Source organism: Hesperophylax consimilis, chromosome 18 (assembly GCF_061612785.1).
Source record: "Hesperophylax consimilis isolate HC1 chromosome 18, BYU_Hcon_1.0, whole genome shotgun sequence".
NCBI lineage: Eukaryota > Metazoa > Arthropoda > Insecta > Trichoptera > Limnephilidae > Hesperophylax > Hesperophylax consimilis.
In genome coordinates this window covers 26,497,129-26,518,449 of record NC_142853.1, presented here as the reverse complement: position 1 = coordinate 26,518,449, position 21,321 = coordinate 26,497,129, and positions in this window count along the sequence as shown.

The window sequence follows — 21,321 nt, the reverse complement described above, 5'->3', positions numbered from 1 at the left end:
CTCGCCTGAACACACTATGCAATAATTACAGTAGCGTATTATCCAAGGTGGATATTTTCATTTGCGAACTTACCAAATACAAGAGGTCGGTAAAAGAATATTTCTCTGATGGTTTGTGAATAATGTTATGTCTATATTGTTTATGTTTCTATTATGATTTGATGTAAATCTACAATCTCTGTCCATGGCTATAAATGTATTGATAAATTTATAATTATAAATTTTGTTTTCTATAATCTTTTTTTTTGTATTAGTTTTTGAATTCCATTCTTTTTTACGAATTTAATTTACTTATTCCTTGCTATGCTGTCTTAGTAGAGGTAAAGTCATAAGTAGGAAATCCATATATGGTTTTATTTTGGCTATATAATACTTATGTACAAACTGAAATATATGTAAACTGTCAATTTCCCGAAAATTAATAAATAAATTCACTATAATATTTTGTATGTTCAATGTTTAAATATTCGGTAAAAAAAATATTTTTACTTATGAGCAATAAAACGTATTTAAATAAAAAGTTTTTAGATAAACTTGTATGGCAAAAATGACCATAATACAAGTTTTAAAGGTTTTCTGGTCGAGGCACTTGTTGCTTTTGCTTCAGTAGGTTTTGTCCTTTTAATATCGATCAACTCTCAAACAGGAAACCTTGAGTGGAAGGACTAAAAAGAGGTTATTGAGTATTTACTTTATTTTTTGTGCCTAGAGATATTGGCGTTTTCTTGGAAATGTCTTCATTTGGAAACATTCGCTTTTGTTTTTTGTTCATTATATTCGGTTTTTACTGAAATAAACATCGAAGAATTTCATCATTTAAATGTCTTTAAAAGAGCTTTAAGTTGATTATTCTCTCTAATGTATGTGTCCAATTTCTGTTTTTGCTTCATTCATACATTTTGTACATAATATGTACTGGTACCTTTATTTTTCTTACTTCGCAATAAATGTAAAGTATAATTGGACAAAAGTCCTTTACTTGAAAGAGCGAAGCGAAGTCTTGTTTTAACTCGTCCATTTGGCATTTCATCTTTATGTATTTTTTTGTAACGTTCCAGTTCCGGTTCAAGATGGTGGCCGTTGATGGTGAAGTAAACATTATTTTTTCAAGTTCGAGATAAATGTGTTTATTAATTAATTATAGAGTTATTTAAGTACCTATTTACAAATTCTACGATTACAAGAGGAAATTTTGGTTATGATTTTAAATTAGGAAAAATAAGAAATATACTTTTTTGGATGTCTACTTTCATAAAACTGCTACTCTTTTATACATATATTTAAAAACATATATATTTGGTGGGTAGGCGACGTGGACATGATTTTAAAACAAATCTGCAGTTTTATTCCAAGGTTGATGAAATTTCACCCACTTGACCTTCAAAACAAGAGGAAGGTCACTATTTACATCAGATTTCGAAAAATTGTGCGTAAAGCCTGGATTTCGGGTATTATAAAATAGAATAAAATATGTATAATCAACATTGGATCATTGTTCTTTTAAATATAATATTATCCAAACGATTGTCCTAACCACTAATCTATCGCAGAAAATTTTAGACCATCTGTGTTTCTCAAATGAATTAAATATTAGGAATTATAAATTTCATGATTAGATCATCACAAATATTAGTTTCAACTGTGTGTCCGTGAGTGATTGTAATTATCTGGTTCAATGTTCTCGAATTTGTTTTGAATTTAAGTTTAATTTTCAAAATTGGAACTGATTGTGTCAATAATTCAGATACGTACGATAATATTTTTTTATCAGAAAATAATTTTCATTTTCATTTTCAAAATTAAAATAGATGTCACGAGAATAAAGATATCATTTTTATAACTAACATAGCTGATTAAATAAATAAATTAAAAGAGTTGTCGCTGTAAATATTTGTCTTTATCATTTTGCACCAAAATTGTCCTTGTTCTGGTTCGTTTTTACATAAGATTTCAGCTTCTCAATTCCCAAAATTATAATATCAGGTAATTTTTCACGGGTCTGCGCTGGTTCATTAATATTGTTTCGATACACATTATCGCAATTAATCGCATGACATTTAAAATTTATGTAATCACCTTAACCGCGTTTTTAAAAATACTCTCGAATTATTATAATTTTGATCTGAAAGTTGGGGGTTGGTTTATTTAAAATTGTACTAAATTATGTTGAAAAACCAAGCTTTGTATTTCTTAATACCTTAATCAAATTATTCGTAAATTGTATTAGAAACTTAATTGCTCTTCTTTAACTTAATTTCGATCAAATTCCTGTTAAAATAAGTTCTAAAATGTAACTCTAAACTACATATTATTCATCCACGCTTCAAAAAAAGGCGTTGATAAACTTAGTTTTTTTTTAATAATATATTTTCAAAGGCTTGTTTGTTGATAGTTAATACGTAACGCCCATGTTTGAGGAAAATTAAACTATCCCAGTTTCATAATGTGGGGGTGTTGAAAGAAAAATTTTACTGTTACAAGTTAAAAGAAAGCCTGCAAAATAGTAATTTTCAAAATATATTTTACTCGTAATAAAAACATTTAGATAATTCAATAAGGCATTGATAAAATACTATTATTTCAACATAAATGTTGAAAATTGTGTCAATAAAATCGAAAAAACTTCATTTCTACATACATAAATGTTTTTCAATCAATTATAACTTTTTTATTTAATAGACTGTAATAAATTCAACAGAATTTATGATTTATTGAGTAAAGTTGCCTTAAGCACTTTCGCAAACAATTATTATTTACGAAGAACTTCTCAACAGTGGGGAGCGCAAAAACTTCAAATAATGATATTTGTAAAGGGAGCATGAATTAGCATAATTTCTTCGTCAGAAAAACTGAAACTGGCAGACCTTTGGAAACCTATTTCAGGTGTTTCAGCACAAGGCTGCTTATTAAACGCTTTCTCGCCTCAAATTTCCTTTCAGGTTTCAGGAAATCGATCCTGAATGAAGGAAATTAAATATCCGATACTGCGGTGCGACTTGGACACATTCCATTCGAATAAATAATAGGTTCTTGAACACAAACTCTGTGTGGAATAGACGTTTTATACATTCAATACGCAAAATTTTGTAAGCAGCATTTTGAACTTGACACGTCTCGTTATTCACGGATCATTATGCATTTCGTTTTTCACCATTTTATGTTTGCTTCCGCGTTTTGCGAGGACACTTGCAGTAAGGAACACAATCACTAAATGTTGATTTTTGTGGTCGAATAATATTGTGGCCTACATTAGGTACTAATCAGTTGCATAAAATATTTTTTCGCTTTATTGATAAGCAGAATTGTTTTACGGATTAAAACAATTCTGCTTATCAATAAAGTTGTTGACGTGGAAAAGGTGTGTTCTTTTTAAAGAGTTGAATTTTTTTCAATGTTTCTGACTTTCATCCTTCAAGAGAGTTCTAGGCTAGGCCATCATTTCAAATTACTAAGAGAAGGAAGGAGAATTTAAATGATTATTTTATTTTAATGGGAAAATTTCTTGTTTATATAGAAGCCTGTAGTCGAGTTCAGACTAACAAGAGAGAAGATATTGGGTGGCAAGTTTAGATAAGGCTTGATAGGAGATAGGATATTTGTTTAGAAAGGGTATGTTTGAATTGGTAACATTTTCGATTCAAAGTTTCCACTTCTAGACCAATGTGAAGAGTAAAGCAAAAAGGTGAGAGGAGACGGGGCAATATCCAATAATTCTCCTTCGAATAAATGAGGATATTTATTTTTTTGGCTAAATTATATTTTACAAATGCTATTATCATATAATTTCTTGTCTAACAGTGAAGAAAAGTAACACACATAAGTTGTAAATATTTTGAATAACACGAATATAATAGTAAACTGTTCATTATATGAACAAAACACGATCTGTGAAGATATTTCAATAGACATTTAAACAGCTGTCAACCGCGGATGTGGCGCTTGAAGAATGTTTTAATGCACATGCGTGAAGTCGCAAAAAACATCGATTCCAAATTTAAGAAACAGAGTTAAAAATGTTTTTTTTTGTACCAACCCGAATCATAACTTTTACATTCGTTATATACTTATAATAAGTGATGAAATATATTTTTTTGGCTAAATTGGGGCGTTGTTGAAACCACTATTATGATGGGATAGTATTTTGTATAAAGATATGGAGTTATTGTAATGGTGAAAGATTTGTGAACTATCACTGTTTCTGCCAAAAAAACAATCTAATAAAAGATTAGTATTTTAGTTCAGGTGTCAGTGTGGAAAATAAAAAATATATACCCAGATGATTATTATGAACAGATATATATATTTATGGTCTTTGTGTACATCACAAGTGTAATGGAACGTTGGCATTACTGCTGATCAACTCTAAAAGTCAGACCAACCAAAGTCACACATCAGGCGGTAAAGATCTGTAATGGCAGTCAGAGGTATTAAATAAGTACATTTTTTTAATGAATTCAAATAAGTAAAATATAAATTTAAATAAAATATTGAATATATTAATTCGCATATGAAATTTATATAAATGAACTACATGTAACTCAAAACAAAGTAAACAAAAAGCTATTTCACGTCAAACTTAGAACATCCACAAAAAAATTATAAATATCGAAAAAAAAAACTGTTAAAATTAAGAAAATTACATGAATATAATACATGTATCCTTATATACAAAATAAATAATAAACTCACACATACAAATTCAGAACTCATTAAAAGGTCCTAAGTACACACAAGATTTACACAGCAACACGATAAGGCAAGCAATCCATTGGTTACGAGGGGGGAAACATATATAATTGCCTTACAGACAAAATTAAAAATGAAATAAATATAGGTACATTTAAAATAAAGTTCACTTTAATACACAATCAACAAAACACTGAAAGTGAATAATATTGTTATGTAATGTATTTATGTGTAATGTATTAGTTATTTCTGGTAAAATAAGCGAAACTGTAATTTTCCAATTGTACACCATTGCAATTATCTTGCATTTGAACCGTTCAATTAGTGAAAAGGTTTTAATGGTATTTGTTTTATTTCGATAATACTGTTGATAATACTCAGATCTAGAACATAATAAAACAGAATTACGGTGAATGTTTTTTTCTAAATTCAAAAAGCACAGACGAAAAATTACGAAATCTGACTTTACTTATCAAGAAAAAATAAATACTTTACCTTTAGAAAATTAAACAAATGAAATATACATTTCAAATATAGAATTAAAATAATTTTCTGGCAAACCAAAATATTGTATCGTTGATAGGCACATTCAGTACAGTTATTTCCAATTTCGAAGAACATAATAATAAATAAATATAAATATTATGTTCTTGTCATTTTTAATTTTGTTTCTTGCATATTTTTAATGTAATTTTATTTTTATTATTTCTTTCTCATGTTTCAAAACTGTCTGTCATTAAAATTGTACCACCTACACGTAAAAGCCCTCTGGGCGTTAAATAAATAAGATAAATGACAAATAAATTCACAACAAATACGAGGTCATTTAATCACAGTTACAATTGCAGACAAACCCAGAGACGAAATTACAATTTTTGATTAAAAAAAAAATCAATACTTGATCTGCTCGAGTTCCTGCGGCTTTGTAGTTCTCCACTCGAGCACTTTTCTTGTCCACCTGTTGTTATTGACTCGTACAGAATACCAAGTTTACCGAGCTTTTGAATTTTAGCCCGACGAAATGAACAATATTTGGCATAGTTGGAACGATTTTGTGATTTTAATTTTGCTGTGATAAAAATGTATTACAAACATCGCAAAATGTACCGTGTCTATTTTCTGTAAACAAATTGCACAAATGAAAAATCTCCGTTTTATAGTCTGATTTTATGAAAGGTGAAATTTTCTAGAGGAAATGTCATAAACGAGTCAAAAGGGTTGAAGGCACCCAAGAGCGTTTATAAGGGACAAATCGAGGTTATTTTATTTATTATGCTAACAAACTCCATGGTAAGGCAGTATGGTCCTAGAATTCTAGCCCGACCCTTGCAGGTTATAGTCCTGGAAAGGGTAAAAAAATTTCAATTAAAATTATTGATATGTTTAACATAAAAATATATTTATGAAAATAATTTCATTTCAATCGTGGTTATTCACACACATATTTTTATATTATTTATCTGACTCGTTTCCTGAAATTACCATACGTTTACTTTATGTTGATAGTTTATTGCTTAGTGCTAATTTTTAATTTTTTGATTGTTTTTTGTTCATCGTTTATTGAAGTTTATTTTTTATTTATTGTCTATTGTTTGTTGTTTTTGTTTATTTAAAAAAAAAATTTTCTTCAAAACCAAACATTAAAAAAAAACCTTTCACATGTCATTACTGGTAACTCAGCTGAGTCGGAGACAAACCCCTCATATCGAATCTACCTATTTAATGCCTATTGATTTTTATATTATTTATCTGACTCGTTTCCTGAAATTACTATACGTTTACTTTATGTTTATCGTTTTCCTTTTATTGTTTATTATTTATCGTTTATAGTTTATTGCTTAGTGCTGATTTTTAATTTTTTTATTGTTTTTTGTTTATCATTTATTATAGTTTATTGTTTGTTTATTGCTTGTGAATAGTTAATAGTATATGGTTTATTGTTTATTGTTTATTATTTATGATTTTTATTGCTTATTTTTGATAGTTCATTGTTTATTCTCTATTGTTTGTTGTTTTTTTTTATTTTATAATTTTATTTTCTTCAAAACCACACATTAGTTTCCTGAAATTTCCATACGTATACTTTATGTTTATCATTTTTCTTTTATCATTTATTGTTTATCGGTTATTGCTTAGTGTTGGTTTATTGCTTGTTAATAGTACATAGTTTATTATTTATTTTTATTGTTTATTGTTTGTTATTTTTGTTTTTCGCTTGTTTTTATTGTAATTTTTTAGTGATTTATTTTTTTTATTTATAATAATAATAATGATATCTTTATTAAGAAAAGTTTACACATTACAACTATACATACATATTATGGTGTAAATTGATTGGTAACTTTATAAAATTAACAGAAAAATACAAACATAATATTGTGAAAGTAAAAAGAAATTAAAAGTACAGTTGATAATATATTATTGTTTATTGTTTACTGTTTATTGTTTATTGTTTATTGTTTATTGTTTATTGTTTATTGTTTATTGTTTATTGTTTATTGTTTATTGTTTATTGTTTATTGTTTATTGTTTATTGTTTATTGTTTATTGTTTATTGTTTATCGTTTATCGTTTATCGTTTATCGTTTATTGTTTATTGTTTATTGTTTATTGTTTATTGTTTATTGTTTATTGTTTATTGTTTATTGTTTATTGTTTATTGTTTATTGCTTTTTTTATTTTTATTGTTTATTGTTTATGGTTTATTGTTTATTGTTTATTGTTTATTGTTTATTGTTTATTGTTTATTGTTTATTGTTTATTGTTTATTGTTTACTGTTTATTGTTTATTGTTTATTGTTTATTGTTTATTGATTATTGTTTATTGTTTATTGTTTACTGTTTATTGTTTATTGTTTATTGTTTATTGTTTATTGATTATTGTTTATTGTTTATTGTTTATTGTTTATTGTTTATTTTTTATTGTTTATTGTTTATTGTTTATTGTTTATTGTTTATTGTTTATTGTTTATTGTTTATTGTTTATTTTTACTGTTTTTTATTTATTTTTTATTATTTAATAAATGTTTACATGTTACATTTTTTGACGTTTTTTTAACTACCATACTAGGCTAATGCCATATATATTGTTTGATCATATGGTATATTTCACTGGAACTACAATCTTGTGTTGAAAGTAATATTTAAATAAATGCCACGAGCTTCGGTTTTCGTTTATAAGCTCTATAACATACTCCAATATATTACAGCCCAAGAACAGAGGGTTGGTAACTAATTATCACATGAGACTAAAACTCACCGCGGCTGCATAGTTTTGGTTAAGTTCTATGACAGCTAGAAATTTGATATTCTCATATATTCCAAATACACAACATAATTATTATGTACTCGAATCGAAACGGGAGCTGAGGACAAGTTGTTTCGGAGAATTTGAACAGTTCATCAAATTTCAACATTCTTTTTCGGGTTCTGTGAGAGAATGTTATTAGATCATTATAGGCAGGCCTTTACAATACTGAATAATAACAGAACTTGAAAAAAAAAACACAGAACTTTAAAATTAACTCTAAATTCTCCGAAACAACCCGTCCTTAGTGTAGACTGAGTTTAGCAAGCTTTTATTTGTATTTCGATTATTATTTTTTTTTTATATTTTCATATTATGCTTCGATTTTTATTTTCGAATTTGCTTTGCCAATTTGGGATCGGCAACATAAACTATACGTCGATGGCACAGAACTCATTCAAAACAAATTTTTAAAATTAATAACACACCCCTAAATTAAAAGTAACTTCAAATATACATTTCCAACTTAACAACAAAAGCGAGTTGATTTAACATTTACTTATAGAGTCTTAAACAATAACACCGATCGTACCGACTTCTCTCCCTAATGTATTTTAACATCCGCTTGAGACATCTAATTCGCTAATTAACTGTGCTCTTCATACTTTCAATAATAAGATCTAAATCATTTTTTGACTTACTGTTCATATTTAAAAGGAGCATCATGTCAATGATATAAACTGTTAATTGTTAACTGTTAAACTGCTCATGCAAATACAAACAAACACACACTTAAACATACACACATACCTATACACTAGACAGTCTACACACGTCACACCGTGTGTGTGAAAACCTTACTAATTGAAACGTCAAATAGAAACTGACAAGAAATAGTTCATATACAGATATTTAAGATATATGCATTGCTCCATTCACAGGGGCTAATTCATCTGTTGTGTTAACTTCAAATAATAATAATTTCTCATCGATTTACAAGGTATTTTAAATGTTCTGTATATTTCATTTCGTTTTGAAGATGTCGTCAAAACAGATTTTTTTAGAACATAAATAAAATTACTTATTCGAATTTGTATTACCTATTACTATTTGTTACCTATCAAAAATGCCTGGTAAAAGTAGGTACCTTTTAAAAATACTTAGTCCCGGTATAAAATACTTATGAGTATTTTGGAACCAGGTATTTTGGAGATCTGTCACAGGTATAAAATATCGCATGGAAATACCCGGTACTTTTACTGGGTACGATAAATACGCCTCACCTCTACGCTGGACTAGCAATCCGGAGGTCGTGGCTTCAAATCCTCAAAATAATATAATTTGATTCATTTGTATTATTTTGCAATTTAATTATTAAAAATAATATAAGTTATATTTGCGCAACATTCCAGAGTGGAAGGTACTCTCAGTATAACCCTGTAAGACCACCATTCAAAATTGAAATGGCTTTTGCCGTGTTTCGTGACCAGATCTGAATAGCCAGATACTTCCCCAAATTTTATTTACCTTTCTCCATCCTCTCCCTACTGCTTTCAGCCTCCCAACATACCCCAATCGGGGATGCCATATTCATAAAACAGCTAAAAAACATTCAAAAATTGTGAAATCGAGTCGTAAAATCTACCCGTTCTCATGTAGCTGACATCAACTATGAACAGGATTTCAGTTCTTTTCAGACGAGTTTTCAAGAAAAGTAAATTGATCATTATAGCCATCTTTTCTCGTTCTCTAATAATTAAATGAGATAATAATAGGTTTTGTTATAACTTCACAAATATACAAGATACATTTACCTGAATTTTAATATAAATTAACCAGGGTTTGTTTTCATTACATAAAAATGAGAATAAATGATTCATTTAAATGAAATAAGTTTTTTACGTGATTAACGTGCCATTATACAAATCTGAATGTTCACTGAACACAATGAGTCCCAGTTTCTTACGACATTTAAGCAAATCGTTGCGACTTATCTTCTTTGAATTAATTAATTATGAAGGTTTTGCATGACATTAGCAATATGCCCTTTTCTATACACCAAAGCGGCCCAAATGAAAAGGCGCAGGGTTCACAAAGAGATGGGAAATTTTAATCTATGGATGACTGATTCTGCTATTTTGGTTTTGAACTCATTACTCTCCACGTAGTAATTTGTTTGCTGTTATTTACGTGGTAAAATATTTTTTTCGCTGTCTGCTTCTTTCAAATAAGAATAAATAAATAGAAACCTGGCATTCAAAGTAATTTTCATCCTTGAGAAGATAACATTACGCCCACGCATACCCAATTTCTACCGATTTAAAACAAATTTCTCGTTTTAAAGTTCCAAAAAAAAAAGTAATTTTTGAAGATAGTATCCATACATTTGTTATGCTGAAACCGTAATTAAATGAAATTCCTTTGATAGTTAAAAAGTATACTCCCAATATTAATGAAAACAAGTTTTTTTCTGTTACTTTTTTTTTTTTTTGGGAAAATCAACAGATTATTTACTTATATAAGAATAAACTAAATAATAAAGATAAAATCCAATAACAGATTTTCACTTAAAATTATAATAATAATAAAGAATATTTAAAAAAAATAACTAAGGGTTCTGTACCCGTGGCCTGAGAGATTTACAAAAAATACAAAATTGTAAATAAAAAATAAAAGAAGATGTAAGAACACAATAAATAAAAATTTAAAGTTAACTGATATACCAGCTAAATAACAAAAATTTTAATTTAAATGATATACTAATAACTAATAATTTCAAAAATTTTAAGGTAACTGATATACTAATAACTAATAATTTCAAAAATTTAAAGTTAACTGATATACTAATAACCAGCTAAAATTCAAAACATAACGTATTGTTAAATTCAACACAGCAGCAATCAATAAAAGCACTACACAATAGCAATAATAACAATATAATAAATGTATACCTACAACTAAATTGAACACATGAGTATTAATTGGAAGGTAAGTAACTGGAAAGGATTCAAAGCAACAACATGATAACTTCCAGTAGAATATTATAAATTATTACTTAATATCTGTACCCGAGAAGCATACGGATGCAAATCCAAAATTTGAAGAAATGAGTTTTTCATGAAGACATGAAGTAAATTATCATGTTAATTAGTGGCAGAAAGGTGCAAGCCCTATCTTGAATATTTATGGTATTTTCAAAAATATATAAGGATGCAAAAACCATTACACCGTAGAAGCATAAAGATGTAGATTGGACTTGCATCTTTCTGCCTCTAACATTACTACGCTTTCCATGGAAGTAAACATTCGAATGTAGACTGCCATTTTGCGTCCATTTTGCGTCCTTCTGCCTCTAATTTCTATGTTTTCTGTGGAACTAAACAGAACAATCCCAGTGCTCTCATCATTATTTATTGCATTCCTGCAATAAATAATGATAAAAAAGAGTATTTCCGTGTATGAATGTATGACGAGGCTCAAGAAACAGAATTCTTCTTAAGAGACTGATGGAAACATAGGTGGTGATATTATTATTGAAGACCTGACCATGTCACTTATTTATTTATTTACTTACATTTTCCTTACCTCATCATTATACTACTGAATGGACTGTATAGGGATGGAAAACAGGGGGCAAATGAAGTAGCTTCTTGCCTCTTAAAGTGGATATACAGCGATATGGGGGATAATGTTGAATAAATAACCGTATGGTCTGACAACTGAGCAGGTCAACATAGAAATATAACAATAGCCATATCCTACGTATGGCAGGTTTAAAAAAAAATTAAAAACCTCAAGATCATTCATCTTAAATTTTTATTACGTGGTCACACTCACCTGGAAGTAGACTCTGTCCATTCAGCGATTGAAAGGGCAAAATAAAACTACCCAATTCCAAATATTTTACCGCACGACAATAAAAAATTAACGGAAACAATTCATCAGATATTGCAAAACTAATAATCAGTACATTGTACACTCAATGAACTTAGAAAATTTCAAATACTTAAATTCCCTTTAAAACTGGTTCACAATCACCTTTTGTATATCGAAAGATGAATATGAATGGTTAGGGTTTCCTAATATCAATGGTATTACTGTATAAAAATGGTTTTCAGGAAACTGAATTTAAATATTATTATATTAGAAGAAAAATGAGAAGTGTTTTGAGCGGTGACCGGATAAATCATCAAAATGATAATTTCCCATTTTTAAAAAGTTATATAAAGTCATGAAAAGTGATGGTAAAGTGAAGAACAAAATCTCTATTAACTGGGTTAAGTGGGTTAGGTTAGGTTTAATTTATTTTTTTCATCGTTTCCAATGACTTTATATCTCTTTTTAAAGGTGTGTTGAATTGTCGATTAATCATGGAACCGTTTTGAGCACCCCGAAGGTATTGCCCCAGGTAAATACTAATCCAATCGCATTAAATACACCAAATTTTGGTGTCCTACAAAAGATGTTACAGTGGGTACCAGAGCCACTGCACTTTTTTTACACTTATTTTTTTTAATCTTTTTTTCTCTGTCAGATGACGAAGATTTGGAAAATACCAATAATTTGTAATAATAATTATAATTAAATAAAAAAATATATAAATAAAAAAGATATTTATATATACCTGTTATATAGTTATTATTTTACTTCCAAATGAAATTTCAACATTGATCTATTTTATTTATATTTATATTTACCTATAAATAAAATAAAAATATCTATTTGATTTATATTTACCTAGTAAATATAAATATCTATTTTATTTATAGGGAAATATAAATATAAATAAAATAGATATTTATACTAACCTGTTATATAGTTATTATTTTACTTCCAAATGAAGTTTTCAACATCGATCCTTTTATAATATACCATGTGTCATACCAAAATATTCAATATCATTTTGAAGCAGAAGGACTCAAGTCCACAATGCTTTTTTTAAAACATTTTTTTTAGGCTTTTCATATAAAATATTTTATTTTATTTTCTCATTTTCAATACAAAATTAAAAGGATAAAAAATAAAAATCAATTATCATGAATATCCGCAGAAGTTATGAGACCAAACTTACAGAAAAAAAAGTCTTTTGGCTCTCCTGAACATTCAGCTTTTTGGACTTGCATCCAATGTTATAGTTATTGTGTTATACTTACAATGTTATAGGCATGACAAAATTCACAGTGTATCTTTAAATGCAACTAAAGCATTTGTCGAGAGATTTTTGCTATACTTCAAACGAGTCGTGTTTTATTAAATATTTTCACCATTTTAGCTTTAATATTAACGCGATCGGTCTAACATTTGTATTTACATATCTCCCTCTTGGTGACCGGATAAATCATCACAATGATAATTCATCACATCTTTAAAAAGTTATATAAAGTCATGGAAAGTGATGAAACAAAAACTTTATTAACTGGTTTAGGAAGGTTAGGTTAGGTTAAAAAAAAAATTCATCGTTTCTAATGACTTTATATCACTTTTTAAAAGTGTGTTGAATTGTCACTGTGTTGAGTTATCGTGGAACTCTCCCTCTAAAACCATTTTTGAACGCTTAGTTCAGGGTCTTAATCAATATATATATATATATATATATATATATATATATATATATCGATGGCGCCTATTTAATTATTTTACGAAAAAACACCGTTTGCAAGTTTAGCGTAAAAAAAATAAGGTGAATTATTTGTTTGCGCATTTACATGTGTGATGTGAATATGAATAAATAGTTTTTTTAAAGTATAAAAACTCAATTCCGTCAAGAAAGGCATACAAATACAATATGAAAGCCAATACAACAGTCTCCTTTTATCGGTGATTCAATCCAATATTGTATTTTTATAACCTTCTTGAAAGAATTGAGTTTTTTTGTCTGAGTTTTGATTGAGTCTGAAGGACAAGACAATTTATACATATTCATATTTCGTATGTATGGACCCAAACAAATAATCAATACTAATATTTTAAATATGATAAAATTATCAGCGTTTATGAACGCTTAGATTATAACGTACATAACGTGTACCATTAAACCACATGATTGGCTTTTGCGTCTCAATTTTGAAGGCAGATTAGTTAATAAAATTATTGATATCCAAGAATTTGTTGAAAGCATCCGCTTGCAGAACGTAATAAAATTGGCATTAGTAGATTCCAGGAATAATTGTTTTACAATTCATTCCAAATTAGTCTTGTCCTTAAAATTAAATACGAAGAATTTTTACGTACGACGTCGCTTGCACGTAAACAGATTAAAGTTTTGTTGTTTTACTTTGCACTTTTGTATAAGATTTTATGAAAATATCCATAGTTGATAAATGCTGCTAATTATTCTCCGATAACTATTAAAATATACATATTTCTATTATATTTAAACAAATAAATAGTAGGAATAAGAATTGTCGTTAGCAGTTAGGTTGAATTATTTTTTCCGTACAATAAATTCAACTTTTTTTAAATAAAAACTATTTTTAAAAGTTGTTATTTGGAAAAAGTAATTAATGTTTTTTCACTTGTACTATCATGTAGAATCACAACCCGAAGTTAGTGCACTTTACACCCGGTATATATTTTTATATATGTATATTAATATTTTTTTAATTTTTTTTTTTTTTTAATTTTATTTATTTTTTTAAATTTTATTTTTTTTTTTTTAAAAGAAAGACAAACTTTCCCGGGTTACGAATAACCTGAAAATATTTGAAAATCTCCTACTACCACCACAGTAAGCTGAAAATGTTGCTTGTGTTGTGATGGAGGACTTAGCCAGCCGAGGAATTCAATAAACTACGCCTGGGTGGGACCCAAGCGCGATGTCAACTCGGCCACCGACCGGTCAAATACACATACCGATACAACCAATCCTGGACCAACCGGGCTACCGACCTTGCCAGATGCCGATCGCATATGACCGCATTTATTTTGTATATTAACTGCTGTAATATCGTCCAATTTCAGAGAAATGCGTATACGTCCGCGAGTGCCTATGTGAATGATACCAAAAGTTGATATAATACATTGTCAATTACAACACAGCTGTAGTAAAGTGGGTTAATTTCCGCTTTCGAAAATTTGCATTATTTATTATCGAAACAAAAGTAAAATTCAAATAGAAATAAAATATTACTAGCATTCTGGCTGAAATATGTTGCCCGGGATATTAGTGGAAAGAGGGAAAAGCGTAAATTTCGGAAAAATATATATTTTAGGCATTGTAAACAATTCATTTTTCTTATAATAATTTCATAGTTACCTTGGAATAATGTCAAGGAGGGGTAGATACCTAATATCTTTTTGTGCAATATTATTTGTAGTGTAAAATTTTTAGATGTTTCTGTGTTTTAGATGGATGTAATGTATAATGCAAAACGATCATAATCGGAAGAAGAATGATAACGCAATAAAGTCTACATTGTTATGCCATGTTTTAAAATCACCTTCTACCGTCGCATTCGAGAACAAACTTTTATAATACACATATATCCGCCATCTTGTTTATGTATCTTCCACCCGGTGCGGAGGGGGCAATAACACCTAATCGACCGGGGACCGTTTTTACGGCATTCCCGCACTGTGTACTGTGCTCAGCTGTACTAACAGCGCGAATGACCTCACTCTTTACGTGTACGCGATCATCGACCATCGTGACATTTAACGACCAAACCTCGCTGTCAAAATGGAGCTGACTAATTCTTGTACTATAATGGCACTTCATTGGGGAAAAAATATTTTCTTTGATAACGTGCGCAAGTTATTCCTGCGTTTAATTTTACACGTTCAATGAACTCAAATTTGCTTCGAATTTAAGTAGTACTTTCAAAATTGGAACTTATTGTGCAAATAATAATTCAGACAAGCCTATCTACCCATAAGCAGATAATTATTTCATTTTAATCAATGAATTAATAATGCAATATTTTTAAAGTGAATTTCTTTCCTTTCAATTTTAGACAGATTTCAAGATTTTAAAGATTACTAACGGTGTCCAATAAGGTAAATTTTATCATCGTCTCTCCAATTTGATAACAACAAATAATTTAATAAAAACAATTGCATTTTTTTTAATTTTTCGAAGAAAATTCTTCTGAAAGCTTAGCATTTTGTGATGACATTATTCATTATATATATATTAAAGTGATGTAAAGAAAGTTATTTATGTTTTAATATAATAAATAATTTGAATATTGTCAAGAAAATGTACAAAATTTGTTTTATTTTATATACTTTCCTCTTCAAAAATTCTACAATTATAATATCCCGTTTTTCACAGGTATATTCGATGGTATTGTAATTCATTTATTTATTTATTAAGACATACACAGTACAATAAGACACAGTTAAGGATTTTTTCATCATTAAATAGTTTTAGTATCTATTACGCATGTCCATAAAACATCATTATGTAATTTCGTCCGAGATTGTTCTGAAAACTAATGATTTTAAGTTAAAAGCAACGAATTTATGTTTAAATTTATGTATGAGTAGGTAATAGTTATAAAAGGAAGAAAATGTATGAAGAGAATCAAATAAATTGAAATATTTGTTTAATTTTATATAATTACAAATTTACAAATTCTATAATTATAATATCCCGTTTTTTTACAGTCTCCGCTGGTATTGCATATCTTGATTGTCTACATTCATGTTTATTGTGTATAATCTCATGTTACCCTATTCAACATTTCTACTATCCAGTTCCATAATATACGTTTTTGTATTCTATTAGTGCAATGTTTTAAATTGTTTTGGAAATTTAATTGTTAAGCTTTATACCGGTATCTGATGTGTTTTTTTAGGTAATTGTAATTGGTACGCATCTCTTGTTCTAGTATAGCTAGTATTTTGTGAGGTTTTAAAGGTATTTACGTTCAGTTTATGTGGGTGCTAGTAGGGGTACTTTAAACATTTAACAGTGGTAAACATTTTTTTTCTGGCATAGCTCCAGGCAATCATTTTATATACATATAATAATAATAATAATAATAAGCCTTTTATTCTGAACTTCTGTTTGGTATATTAATATTAGAAATGTTTTTTGTTATAATATATCCCGAAGCTCAGTTTGCCTCCTGGCATAAATTGTATTATATTCAATCAGGCGTAATAAAGGTTTGTTAATTACAAAAGTTATTGTTTATTTTTATAATTATGTAACAAACTTACTTTAACTACGTTAATAAATTACTAAATTAAAAACTTCATTGTACAACTTTCTATATGTTCTGTAAAACACCCAATCTGGCGTAATAAAGGTTTGCTAAATACAAACATACTTTTCGACAAACTGTTCATGATTATTTATATTAATATTAACAAAGTTACTAAACATTGCTCTATAACTACTTTCATAGTACCTTCAGTATTTATTTTGTACTCTTATTATATCCAAATATTAAACTCATTTGTAAAATAGAACTCTATGTTGACTTGTATTGTAGCTGCTTATATTGTTCATACTCAGCTTATTATGTTATGCACTATACACTTATGATTGTATTCCTGAAGAGCTTACCTACAAGATTGTATATGTATAAAAGTGTTCAAGGCGCGAATAAAAAACTAATAAATATCGATAAATAAATAAATATTTGCAGGTCGATGTTTGTAGTCCTGATCCGTATTATGATTCCAATTCTTGAGCCCATTTCTGAGCCGACCCTTCGGACCGCCCATCATCAGATAGACAAGTGAGTGGGTAGATATATTATGTTGTATATTTCTTGATACCGTGTTATGTAAAATCTTTTCAATGCACGATAGTTTGGTTTACATTGGAGAATTTCGTACAGGTTGTCAAGAAAGTTGATTGAACCAATAAATCAACAGGAATAAAATCATTCGTGGATTATTTTTTTACGTTATCTCAACACCGGAGGCCCTGAGGACATTTATTACTTTCAGGGCCCTTGTCATCTTTGGGGATGATGTGTGGAGGTTTTTTTAGGGAAGGAAGAAGAGGAAGTTCTCGGAAGGAAAAAGGCATGAAAGGTGGAGGTTTAAAGGTCTCCCTTAGCCAGTCTTTGGCGATCTAGCCTGCAACGCGGTTAGTGAGCAGACGCATCTGCCACCAAGACCCGGACAAACCTCACCACATGAGCCAGGACACCCCTGCTAAATCACAAAACGTAGCTAATTCAAAATTCATATTCAAAATTTCAAAAAATATTTATTGCACAAAAAGAGTACAAAGGGTATAGCTTATAGGTTACATCCATTTCTTCCAGCTAACCCAACAAATACACATTATATTACATAACACAACAATTATATGTTGACAAATGTATGAAAATAAAAAATAAAAAACAGAGGTATTTAATTTATGTAAAGTATTCATTTAAGGCGTAGTGACATTTGTTTAAAAGAAATGTTTTTGGTGTTGATTTAAATTTAAGTATGTGATTTGATGCTACGTGGAAGGTTGTTATATACTTTAATGGCCATGTAGTGTGGTCCTTTTTGAAATATAGTTTTGTTTGCTTTTGGGATTAATAAGTTTTATGTGAACCTTGTAGCGTGTTTATGTGTTGAGTTTTCTTGTGGGAACTTTTCTGGAGATGATCGTACTAATAGGCATAACTCCATTATATAGGTATATGTCCGTCACTGTCAGAAGTTTGAGATTTTTAAAAAATTTTGTACATGAATCCCGGTGATCAGAGTGTGTAATTTTTCCTAGGCACCTCTTTTGGATGATAAAAACATCTTTGGCGTTTACTGAGTTTCCCCAAAAAACTATTCCGTATTTTATCATTGAGTATACGTATCCATAGTATACGGTGATTACTGACTCGATGATTAAGATATTTTCAAGGGTGCCTTTCTAGGCTAAGAAGGTAAAAGAAAAGCTACTGATTTTTGCAACAACTTTAAATACATGTTCTTTCCAATTTATATTTGCATCTAGTTGTATTCCCAGCAGTGAAAAAGTTTGGAAGGTTCGATATGATTGTTATTAAAGTTAAAATTTATGTTTATAGGTGTAACTTGTACTGGACAAAATTTTAGAAGTTCAGTTTTGTTTGTGTTAAGCAACAGATTTTGTTATAACAGCCAGTTTGCTATTGATTGACAAGTCTCGTTAACATGTTTATTAAACTCGTCAACGTCTCCAGTACATTAAAAAAATAGAGCAGTGTCATCAGCAAACATTGAACATTCTGTGCCAGCAATTATTGGAAGTTTGTTTATGTACACAAGGAAGAGGAGAGGCCGTGACATTGGTATGCCCTATGGCAGAGGTGTTACCTATACAAACCTCCCAAATCGAAACTTGAGTAATACAGAAATATGATGGTATGTGTATAAAATTCGTCTAATTATAATAGAATTCATTCGGTTCCGTTTTATTCTGTTCTCTTTGAAATATGGCATTATATCTTCTGTGACTTCCGCGTACCGTCTCACGTAGTATCTGCCGCACCATAATATACAGGTAATTAGCAAAGCCAACATAAATTGGGCATTTATTCTCAAACAAAGAGCCACGTTTGCCAGGAGGTGATCTTCCCGACCGGAGCCCGAGGCCCGAAGCGGGGGGCCTGAATTATGTATTCCGGGAATATCGCAAGTGGCGAAGGATCATTTACTCATGGAGGCGTGCGGGTCTAATGCGAGTGCTTGAGGTACTGAAACCACTGGGAAACACTAGCAGACATATATATATATATATATGTCTGTTGTCTGTTTTTTAGGTACAATATTTTTTACAATTCAAGTTTTCCAGTAATGTAGGCCTCACTGGGTAGCTTGCCCGTGCTGAGGCCTTCATTTTATAATATGAAAATATAAACTACATAATACATTTAAAGAGAAAAATTATATATTTAAAATAAAAAATACATAATACATAATAATATATTAAAAATTAAAAAATAGTACGTTGAAAATAATCTTGTGTTTTTGTGAGTGATGTGTGTTAATATTGGTTTTGTGTGTTACGTGTAGGTTTTATTTTTATTTTATGGAAATTTTGGCAATATTGTCTTTTTTGTTCTTTAATCCATTTTCTAATTTTGTGTGTGAATTTATTTTTATTTTCTTCAATTTTAATTTCAAGTTTTAAACTGTTGAAAGCTTTTATTGCATGGTATTGGTAGAGTCTTTGTCCAAAGCTTGAATTTACTGTCGGAGTTTTTATGTTTTCTTTGTACACTTGTCTAACTGGTCTGTTAGTGTTATTTTGTGTATGTTGAAATTTATTTTTTTTGTCAAAAATGTAGTTTAGTAGTGTTTTAACTTATAATTGGCGTATATCTAGTACGTCACAGCTGTTGAATATTTGGTCTGTATCAGTCAGTCTATGTTTTTTTAGTATTACCTTTAAGATCGTTTTCTGTGCGGTTTCTATGTAATTGATGCTCCTCCCCAAGCAATAATTCCATGTTCTATTATTGATTGGCAAAGTGCAAAATATATTGTTTTCAATTGTTTTATTTTATATATGTTTCTTATGTTTGGGAAAATGTGTATTGTTTTGAGAAGTTTATTTGTGATTTATTAATTATACTCTATCAAAATATCTACCTATATTACACAACAGATTACTCCTAGAAGTGTAATCTACGCCGTTTTTAAAGAGAGAACAACTGTCGCCAATTTTATATATAAATATGGTATCCGTGTAAATAAAACTCCTGGGTTTGAGTCCTAGATGTGACCGTATCTTTTTCTGATTTTTCTGTTTCAGATTTTCGTTTAAAAATCGCTAATATTGTCTTCAATAATTAAAAAATTATAAATACATTATGTGGTCTTGAGATTTTCACGGCCAAAATTATTATTGTGATTTATTTTTGGGGTGTTATGCCGTGTTACACTACCTCTTTCTGGTTTCGGATAGCATTACAGGGCACATCAGCTCTGACGATGGACGCTGTAATGCTGTCAGAAACGTCGGCTAAAGAAGGAGGTAGCGCAGCACGGCATAATACCCCAAAAAATAAGTCACTGAAATATTTATAAATAAATTACAATGTGTTTTTTAGTGCAGTTGAGTGATTTTGGTTCTGTCTGTATTCGGTGTCAGTTTATTTTCTGTTTCAGATCTCCCTATGTTTTGTATCCAGATTTTTATTTGAGATTTAAATGTTATCACATTTTTTGTGAGTTTTGAATAAGAGTGGGTTTTTGTTGTAGAGTTTAGTTTGGAAGCTTTTTTTAGAAATTTTATTTCTTGTAGTTATGAATATAAAGGATCATCGATATTAGGATCATAGATATTAGACCATCATTATTCTAAAATGGTGTTTTTTAATTGAAATGATACGATTGTTGAAAATGTTGTCAGTGCTAGCTCTCAGTCTTTCAGAGTAATTGTTTTTTCTAAAACATATTCCTGATGGTTTTGGAAAAATATTTGATTTTTAAAAAAAATATGGCGGTATGGC